At 42.7% G+C, this 10,181-nt stretch overlaps 1 non-coding gene across 1 annotated transcript; it reads left to right on the top strand.

Moving 5' to 3' along the window:
- The first annotated feature begins 1,157 nt into the window (after positions 1–1,157).
- On the top strand, positions 1,158–1,264 carry LOC120257782. The gene has a single exon (XR_005535867.1). It is a non-coding gene; the product is annotated as a small nucleolar RNA R71 (small nucleolar RNA).
- Positions 1,265–10,181: the final 8,917 nt, after the last annotated feature.

The raw sequence follows: 10,181 nt of genomic DNA, 5'->3' as shown, positions 1-10,181 counted from the left end.
AGCTTCCCGGGTCTTTCTTCTTGTTCAGCATGTTCTTTTGTAACACCACCGAGCATGAAGCATCAAGCACCACTGAAGCACTCTCCTCCAATTTCCTCTTGTTGGTCAATAGGTCTTTCAGGAACTTCGCATACTTAGGCATTTGAGCCAAAGCCTCAACAAAAGGAATGTTGATGTGGAGTTGCTTGAACAAACTCAAGAACTTCTTACACTGGTCATCCCCTTGGTCATTCTTCAATCTAGAGGGATAAGGGATTCTTGGCTTGAAAGATGGGGATGCCACCTCTTTCTCTTTGTTTGCTTCCTTCTCAACCTCTACGACCTCGGGTGCGTGTTCTTTCGGCTTTTCACTCGGAAGCCGCCCTTCAACATCACGAACGCTTATCAAAGCGATCACCTTCACATGTTCTCTCGGGTTGGTTTCCGTGTTGCTTGGTAAACTTCCATGTGGCCTTTCGGAAAGAGATTTCGCAATTTGCCCCACTTGATTTTTCAAGGTTATGCAAGGAGGCGGTGTGATTGCGAAAGTGTAGCCTCGACTGATTCAAATCTTGTATTTGCTGATTGAACAAATCTAGCCAAATGCTTCACCAAATCCGTCATTCGGGTTTCCAAACCTGAAATTCTGTTTTCCACTTGAGGGGCTTGTTGCTATTGTTGGAACCCCGATGGCCCCATGGTCTTCTGTGGTCCTTGATTACTCCATGAAAAGTTGGGATGATTCTTCCAACCTGAATTGTAAGTGTTGTTGTATGGATTCCCTTGAGGTCTCATTCCATTACCTACAAAGTCGACATTCTCAACTGAAGAAACATCACCAATGACAATTGGGCAATCGGAGGGAGCATGTCCTCCACCACAACCGGTGCAATTGGTCACGGCCGCCACTCTATTCGAAGCTATAAGATCTAGCTTCTTACTAAAACTCTCCACTTGGGCCGCCAATGAAGTTACCGCATCAATTTCATGGAGACCGGCCACCTTTTTTTCTTCTCTCAGCATTCCACCGGTAGCTATTTAACCCCATTTCCTCAATCAATTGAGCGAGCCTCGTCGGGGTCTTGCTACCTAAGGTACCTCCTGCCGCCGCATCCAAGAGTTACCTTGTACTCGGGTTCAAACCATTGTAGAAAGTTTGAACAATCATCCACTCCGGGAATCCGTGTTGCGGACACTGGCGCAGGAGTTCCTTGAACCTTTCCCATGACTCAAATAGAGACTCCAATTCCAACTGCATAAAGGATGAGATCTCATTCCTAAGCTTTGCTGATTTTCCGGGAGGGAAATAATGGGCTAGAAAAGCTTCTACCATCTCCTCCCATGTAGTGATTGATGCCCTAGGTAATGAGTGTAGCCACTGCTTTGCTTTCCCCTTTTAGGAAAATGGGAAGGCTCTCAATTTGATTGCATCATCCGTCACACCGTTTATCTTCAGCATGTCACACACCTCGAGGAAGCTCTCTATGTGACTATTTGGATCCTCATCGGCCAAACCGTTGAATTGTGCGGACTGCTGCAGCATATGGATGAATGCCGGTTTTAGCTCAAAATTCTGAGCTGTAATTGGGGGACGCACAATACTCGATTGTGTCCCCAACACTGAAGGTATGGCATAATCGGATAGTGTCCGTTGTTGCTCATTTTGTTCTGCCATGTTGTCAGATTCTTCTATATCCAAATCAGCTGGATTACGCTGTTCTTGTACAGGTTCTTTCCCTTTCCTTCGAAGTGTACATTCAAGCTCAAGGTCTCCTTCAATCAATATTGATGGATTCCCTCGGGTCATAACCTGGAGCTGCACCAAAAGTAAAGAAAAAGAAAATCAGAATGCCGATAGAATAAGAAGATATGAAATAGAATGAAGGGTAAATAGCTAAGAAAACAAAGTGCAAAGTATCTATAAACGCCTACTCCCCGGCTGCGACACCAAAAACTTGACAAGTTCCCTTGCTTATATCCCGCAAGTGCACGGGCTTGTCGAAGTAATAATCCCGGGTGAGCGGGGTCGAATCCACAGGGAGTAGGGAGTGAAAATACTTAATTTGATTCTTAGTTATGTGGAAGATCAATTGTGATAGGTGTGAAATTGATTCAATTCTCAACAATACAATCAACAAGTGAAAGAGCAAAAGTAAGAAGTGGGTAAGGCAATCGATAAAGATGGGGTACTCGGATAATGCTTCACCTAGGATAATCGCTTCAAGTACAAGAACTCTCTATTATGCTTCCTAATCAATGCAATGGTGAGTCGTGGAAATCCTTACTTACATAGTCCCAAATCTAAGGTCAACTATGCCTAACTCTATACATGTCCCGGAGGAGAAATCTAACAATCTCAACACCTCGCACTCACATAGAGTTGCAATGAACTCTAGGGATTCCAAGTGATAAATCTCTTCCTAAATATAGACCAAACCCTTTGGTCCAGGAGGAAGGTCCCTAGCCACAATTAAGCCCTAGATACTAGGCCCCAGCGGAGGTTCATACCTTAGACCACTCACTCTATTATGACCGCAAAGAACACAAGGAACGGAGGTATAATCTATCACGCCGGAGGGGAAAGGGGACGCTCCTATACCTCTCGACTCACCCTCTCAACCGTCTCCAACCTAGCTTTGTCTAACGCTCGTGGTGTGTCACTCACTCAAAAGGTTACCAACAAGAACTCTCAACCCTAGTGTCACTCTAGGGGAAATGTTCATACAATCAAGCATTCAAGGTTGGAACTCACAATAAACATCAATTTATTGAAAGCATAATAAAGAAGTTCAATGAAACGAATACATCCTAGGGTTCACAATCATCCAATTACCCACTAGGGGTTTAGCTCTCCATGGAGCTTAATACAATCAAAGAAATCAAATGTAAAAGCAATGAATCCATAAAGAAACCCCCTCGATGGTCGTGTCGATGGTCTTGTGGAGAGTCCTCTACTCGTCGTCCAAAGATTCCTTCATCTAGTATAGGATACGCCTCGATCGAAGCTCCCCTACCAACCTTCTTCCTAATGGAATCACGATGTCATAGCCATAGAACTTCTCCAAATCCTTGGCCAATACCCCGTCGAAACCCTAGCCGAAGTCCTCTCACAGGTTGGGGAAAAGATGGAGAAAAGAATACCAAAATCGGGGCTGAAATCGGCTTTAAATAGGGCTAGAATCGGGCAACTACACGGGCGTGTATGATGTCACACGCCCCTGTGGAATTTCCACACGGGCGTGGACAATTTCCACACGCCCGTGTGGATTCTCTGTTTCTCTGATTTCATACTTTCATTGGGGTAACGCAAACGGGCACACATTTACGTCGTGAATCACTTGCCTCTTCAATGATGTGCACGTTGGTGGATCTCTTGTTCTTATATGCATAAATCAGAATGTTCGAGTGTGATTGCCTTTGTGCCCCTCCAAATGAATGTGCTCATTCGAATACGAGGAAGTTGGCACACACTCCAGCATCTCACACCTGACCTATATCTTCGCGTTTGAACCTTAGCAAGATCTCCTCCAAAATAGGTGCATTATGATCCACATTGGCCTATTTCCTTCATACTTGGCCTCACAACCCTACCTGTATAAAAATAACATAAAAACATACATATTAATGTAAAAACCTGAGAAACGTAATGCTCAACATAAGGAATGAACGCTTCACATTCATATCGCACAAGCACTTATCAACTACGTTTCTAAATGGGTGGAGGCTCAAGCTCTTCCAACTAATAGTGCAAGAACTGTGGTGAAATTTCTAAAGAGGCTCTTCACACGATTTGGGACTCCACTAATCATCATTAGCGATCGAGGAACCCATTTTTGTAACACACAACTTGCGAAAGTATTGAAGCGCTATGGAGTACATCATCGTCTTGCTACCCCCTATCACCAGCAAATGAGTGGAAAGTGGAAGTTACAAATAGGGAGGTCAAGAGGATTTTAACTAAGTCCGTGGAACAAGGGAAGCGGGATTGGTCTGAACAGTTAGATGACACACTTTGGGCTTATAGAGCAGCGTACAAAACCCCGATAGTGACTAGTCCCTATAATTTGGTGTATGGAAAATCCTGTCATTTACCTGTGGAGTTAGAGCATAAAGCATATTGGGCAATTAAGGCTATGAATTTTGTTTTAAGCAAGTCAGGGGAACAAAGAATGTTACATCTCAACGAACTAGATGAATGGCGAATGAAAGCATATGAGAATGCTAGAATTTATAAGGAAAGAATTCGGAAATGGCATGACAAGCATATCAAGAATCTGAAAGAGTTCAGTGTGGGCGATCATGTGTTACTAATCAATTCTCATTTACGGTTATTCCCGGGAAAGCTGAAGTCTAGATGGTTTGGTCCTTATACGGTAACTAAAGTTTCACCTCATGGAGCTATTAAGATCACCCATCCGGACAAGGGTACACTTAAGGTGAATGGACACATGTTGAAACTATACTACGGATGAGAGGTCGGTAATGACGACAAGGAAGTATTTTTCTTTCATAAACTCCCGTGAGGTAAGACAAGGTACATCAAGCTAAGTGACGTTAAACAAACGCTTCTTGGGAGGCAACCAAAGTGTTTACTGTTTTCTTAAATTGGTAGTTTAGTGTTTGCTTGAATAAATTGTTGAGTCTTGTTGTCTTGATTTTTATATACTTGTGCTGCGATTTTATTGTGGGTTTTGAGTTGTCATCATGTGTTTTCGCGTGGATTTGGCGAAGTTGGGTCATTTGAACTATTTCTCATGATTTTCACTGGTAAAATTTGCAAATTAAGGCAGGCTCTGAGTGTGTAAACATGTTAAGAAATTTTCTACAGAGCTTGTAGAATTTTCTAAGTCATCCAGAGAAAATGAACAACGCGTGTGATATTTCCGCATGTCCGTGAATTTGCATTGCGAGCTCATCCAGAGAAGGCACAGGGGCGTGGATTTGGCACTGTGAACGACCATGCGATTCTCGCACACCCATGGGTAATTTCTGCACGGGCATGTGAATTCCTGCAGAGATTGGTAGATTATCCCGACAGCACACAAGGGCGTGGACTCACCCCTGTGGGCGACCTTGTGAAAATCGCAAGGGCGTGGGTATAGAGGAACTGTCTCCATCCATTGGACTCACCCCGTGCGAATCTCTATAGAGGAACTGTCTCCATCCCGAGAAGACATAGTGGTGTACGCTTGCCCTTGTGAGTTGGGCCTATGAATGTCCACACCCGTTCGAAATTTCCGCACGGGCGTACGGAACACTTAGCAGATATGCCACAGGGGCGTGGACTGCCCTTGTGGGTCAGGCACACGGGCATGGGTATTTCCCACACGCCCGTATGGCTCCGTTCATAGAGATTGAGTATTTCCCGAGAGTGCACAAGGGCGTGCGTCTGCCCTGTGAATTTCTCAGGCGGAGGCACACGCGCGTGTAAAATACCACATGCCCGTGTGGTTTTTGAAGGTATTAGAGAGCTGTGTTTCCTCTTTATAAACCGTTAAAGCTTTACTCATTAACTGACCTCCGAACACTCAGGAAACATTCTTCGACCTTCTCCCTAGCTCCTGCTGTCTATTTTACGTTGATTGTTTGAGCTTCTCACCGATTTTAGGGGTTTTATCTTTATCTCATCGGTAAATCCTTGTTTTATCTTGTCGCTACCCTAAGTCGATTCTATTCAATTTTTCTTTGATTAACCTGGTGAATGCGCCTCACTTTCATGCTAAGATGACTGTGATATGTTTTTAATGAGCTCTAGAATAGAGGAAAAGATGTATTCGTTGATTTTGCCACAAAGGGCCATGTGGTTTTCAAGCCCCGTGAATCCACATGGTCCTGTGGAATTCCCACACGACCGTGTGGATTCCTGTATTATGAATGATTTTGATCTATTCCTTTTCAATACATGCAGGTATGGCTCCAACATTGAAGAAGGTAGTTGGTAAGCGTCCTAGAGAGCCTACTCCTAAACCAGAAAGCATGGAATTTACACTTCCCGAACATCAAGCTCGATTTGAGAGACCACCGAAGCTTAAGTTCGGTCAGACACGAATCCCAAATTTGAGCTCCCTTAGGGAGGTAAAGTTAGCACATGACATGGCTCATGAGGTCGAGGAGTTACTATCTGTTGGTAGTTGGCACTAGCTGTTGATTATTCGTGAACCTGCTATCCACCTACTCACATTAGAGGTGCTCGCTTCATTTGAGTTTGACCGCTCTTATGCTCATTTCAATAGAGTCGACGCCATTCAGTTTTGAGCTTTTGGGCAGCATCACAGTATGAGCATCATGCAGTTCTCTGTTATGCTTGGTTTATATGACGAGGGGTTTACTAAGATGGAGGAGTATGAAGATCTACCAATTGACATTTCAGGAGGCTTAACTCCCCAGAAAGCATATAAAATACTATGTGGTAAAGGACGATATGAACTAGGAGTGTCTAAGGCTTCATGCCTTTCTCGACCTAGTTACAGATAACTTCACACCATCTTGAGTAGGTTAATGAATGGTGGCGGCGACAGTACAGGAGTCCTAAGCAAGTAGGAACTTCCATATTTATACTCTATGGTATGAAACGGGCCGATTCATTTGGGATACATCTTAGCAGAGTATCTGAAGCACCAAGGATAGTATCCTAGACTTGGTGTCATTTTCTCGGGCCCAAACATTACTAGACTCATCTTAGGGATGGGTTTACGAGATAAGATCAGAGGGGCCGAGAAAACAATAGTACCAGCATCGCTCGGGCTAGAAACAATGAGACTCATGGATATGATCAGGAAATATCTGGGTGGTGTTTATGTGCTGAATATGTCCCCATCAGAGCCTCTTGTACCCAATGAAACCGCCATAGAGGGGTCTCCAGCAGCATTAGAGTCATAGCTAGATGAAGATCAAACAGAGATGGTACCTCCGGTAACAGAGGACCCACCCCAGTGCGCATGTTTTCACCATCTCGAGCCCAGGATCACTTTGAGAGCCTCGAGAGCACTGTGGGGGTGATACAGACAGAGGTAGTAGAGGCTCGGGTAGAGATTGTCGAAATTAGGGCTGTACAGACTGTACAGTATATGCAGTTCATGGCACATTTTGATACATTATAACAGATCTTAGAGCGAGACGTTCATCCTGCGACCGAGGACTTATCAGGCCCCCTCGGCTTCTCCGACACCTCCATCCCCTATTCCGGCACCAGTTGACCCACCACGTACTTCATCACCAGCAGCATCAGCAGTAGATCCAGAGCATGACATCAACACTTGAGTTTATATTTTACTTTACTTTTCATTTCTTTTACCTCCGCATTTTATATTGGACTTGTACACTCAGAAAAGAATCCCCTTCTGAGTTTATCTTTTATTTCGCTATCTCGAGTTGTATTCATTGCTTCATCTTTTATATACTCGAGTTATTTTATTTTTATTGAGCTTCACTGAACCCCTTCGTGTATGCTTGCAGATGGTCTTGTCATCATGGGAATTAAGACTTTGTCATGGGCACCGCCAAGGTGTTTCGGCACTTGGCCATGTGAGCTTCACAACCCATTGGAGCAACACTCCCAAGGACTTAGCTCCATCAAATGCAATACTAGGAGTCAGGGGAATATTGTTTTGATTACTTCTCCCACATCAGAATTTAATTGATTTACATTATGAATGAGCTTGCATGTGTACATTGGGGACAATGTACAACTTAAAGTGTGTGTGGGGGAGGGAGTTTCATAGTGCACGCATCTCTTTTATGCTAGTTTTGATTGATATACATGCTCACATCGCCAATGGCGGTTCACCTTAGTGGCATTGATTGTATTCTTGAGTTTAGGAGAATTTTTAACATTGAATATTTTCATGCTCTAGTTTTTGCTTGAATTTCTAGGAATTTTTGTCCGATTGACACTTGTTGCACTACTCACTCTTTGAACTCTTTTGGAAACTCTTGTTTGATGTATAAGGGACTAGTTATAGTTGTTTCTTGTGTTAATTCTGAAAAAAAATGGAAAGAAGGAACAAAATAGTTTAATTGTTTATTTGTGCTTGTTGGGTGGAAAGAGCTACCACCTATGAAGTATGAAGCTACTCTCATAAGTCGGATACTAGTTATGCAATAATGAGAGAAAGAGCTATCTCATAGGATAAGTGAAAGCTACCACTCTGGTAGAAAGAGCTACCACCTCGAAAGTGTGAAAGCCACCTTAGCGGCTGCTTTGGAAAGGGCTACCTTAGAGGATGTGTAAAGCTACTACCACAAGGGTGTGTCACTCACTCACTCACTCACAAGGGTTACCACATGAACTCTCAACCCTAGTGTCACTCTAAGGGAGTATTCAAACATTCAAGATTGGAACTCACAATAACATCAATTAATTGAAAGCATAATAAAAAGATTCAATGAAACTAATACATCCTAGGGGTCACAAATACCCAAGTACCCACTAAGGGTTTAGCTATCCATGGAGCACAATACAAATGATAATGGAATCAAATGTAAAAGAAAACAATCCATATGAAACCCCCCTCGATAGTCATGGTGATGGTCTTGTGGAGAGTCCTCTACTTGTCGCAAGATCCCCTTGTCCGGTATAAGATACGCCTCGCTGAATCAATCCGACAAAGGTTCTCTTACCAACCTTCTTCCAAAGAGATGACAATGTCGGAGGTGTAGAACCTCTCCAAATCCCTAGCCAATACCTCTCAAAACCATAGCCGCAACCCTCTCTCAAGTTGGGGAAAATATGGAGAAACGAATGTTGAAATCGGGGCTGTTTTGCTCCTTCTTTGTCTGGCTGTGAACAGTACCTGCTACAGTATTTGCTAAATGATTGCTACAGTAGATCGTCTTGGTTCTTCAATAAACGGTCACGTTGGTGGAGATCTTGCTAAATATGCACAAGCCAGAATACTAGGATGTAACTGACTTCATGCCCCTCCGAATCATTGCCTTAGCTCGAATACAAGGAGGTTGGCACACATTCTATCATTCTAAACCCGACTCATGTCTCCGAGTTTGAGCCTTCTCAAAATCTCCTGCTAATAATGCGTAAAAGGATCTACAATGGCTTCTTTCACAAATAATCGGCCTCACAACCCAACCTGCAAAAAGTACATAAATACACATGTATTAGAGATGAAACCTGACAAAAGTAATGCTCATCATAAGGAAAGAACGCTTCACATTCTTATCGCACAAGCACTTATCAAACTCCCCCACAATTAAGGTTTTGCTTGTCCTTAAGCAAAAGTTAAAACATTGTATGCATAGATGTAGGGACTATTGGAAGTGCTTGGCCTTAGTTCACCAAAGCATGGAAAGAAAGCATTCTAATAGTAAAGGAAATTTCAACACTAAATACGAAAGAATCAATGCTCTAGTTAAAAACTTGAATTAAAAAGGACAACAAACACGAAATCGTGTAAGTGTGTGAACTCACTCAAGTAAACCCAAAGTATACTCCTCAAAGTTCTAGGTATAAGGGACTTATATATCTACAAAGAGTACCAAACATTTCAAAAATGGTAGTAGCTTCACACATCCTCTAAGGTAGCCCTTTCCAAAGCGGCCGCTAAGGTGGCTTTCACACTTTCGAGGTGGTATCTCTTTCTACCAGGATGGTAGCTTTCACACATCCCATGAGATAGCTCTTTCTCTCAATAGGGCATAGCTAGTATCCAACTTACGAGAGTAGCTTTATACATCATGGGTGGTAGCTCTTTCCACCCAACAAGCACAATTAAATGATAAAAACACTTTGTTCTTTCTTTCTTTTCCATTTTCCATTTTTTTTTAAGTAAAGAAACACAAGAAAAAAAACTAAAACTTGTCCCTTTAAGCTTAGACTTGAGTTTCCAAAAGATTTTAAAGAATGAGAAGTGAACAAAATGTTATTCGGGCAAAAATTCCAAAAAATTCAAGCAAGAACTAGAGCATGAGAACATTCAATGTTAAAAATTCTCCTAAACTCAAAAATACCATCATTGCAACTAAGGTGAACCGCCATTGGCTATGTGAGCATATATATCAATCAAAATAGTGTAAAAGATATGTGCACTATGAAAACTCCCCCTCCCCCATACTTAAGTTATACATTGACCTCAATGTACACATGCAAGCTCACTTATAATGTATATCAATCAAGAATAAATGTGGGAGAAGCAATCAAAACAATACTCCCCTGACTCTTAGTGTTGCATTCGATAAAGCTAAATCCT

The sequence above is a fragment of the Dioscorea cayenensis genome, chromosome 3, assembly GCF_009730915.1.
Source record: "Dioscorea cayenensis subsp. rotundata cultivar TDr96_F1 chromosome 3, TDr96_F1_v2_PseudoChromosome.rev07_lg8_w22 25.fasta, whole genome shotgun sequence".
Taxonomy (NCBI): domain Eukaryota; kingdom Viridiplantae; phylum Streptophyta; class Magnoliopsida; order Dioscoreales; family Dioscoreaceae; genus Dioscorea; species Dioscorea cayenensis.
This window is presented reverse-complemented; position numbering and strand designations above follow the sequence as displayed.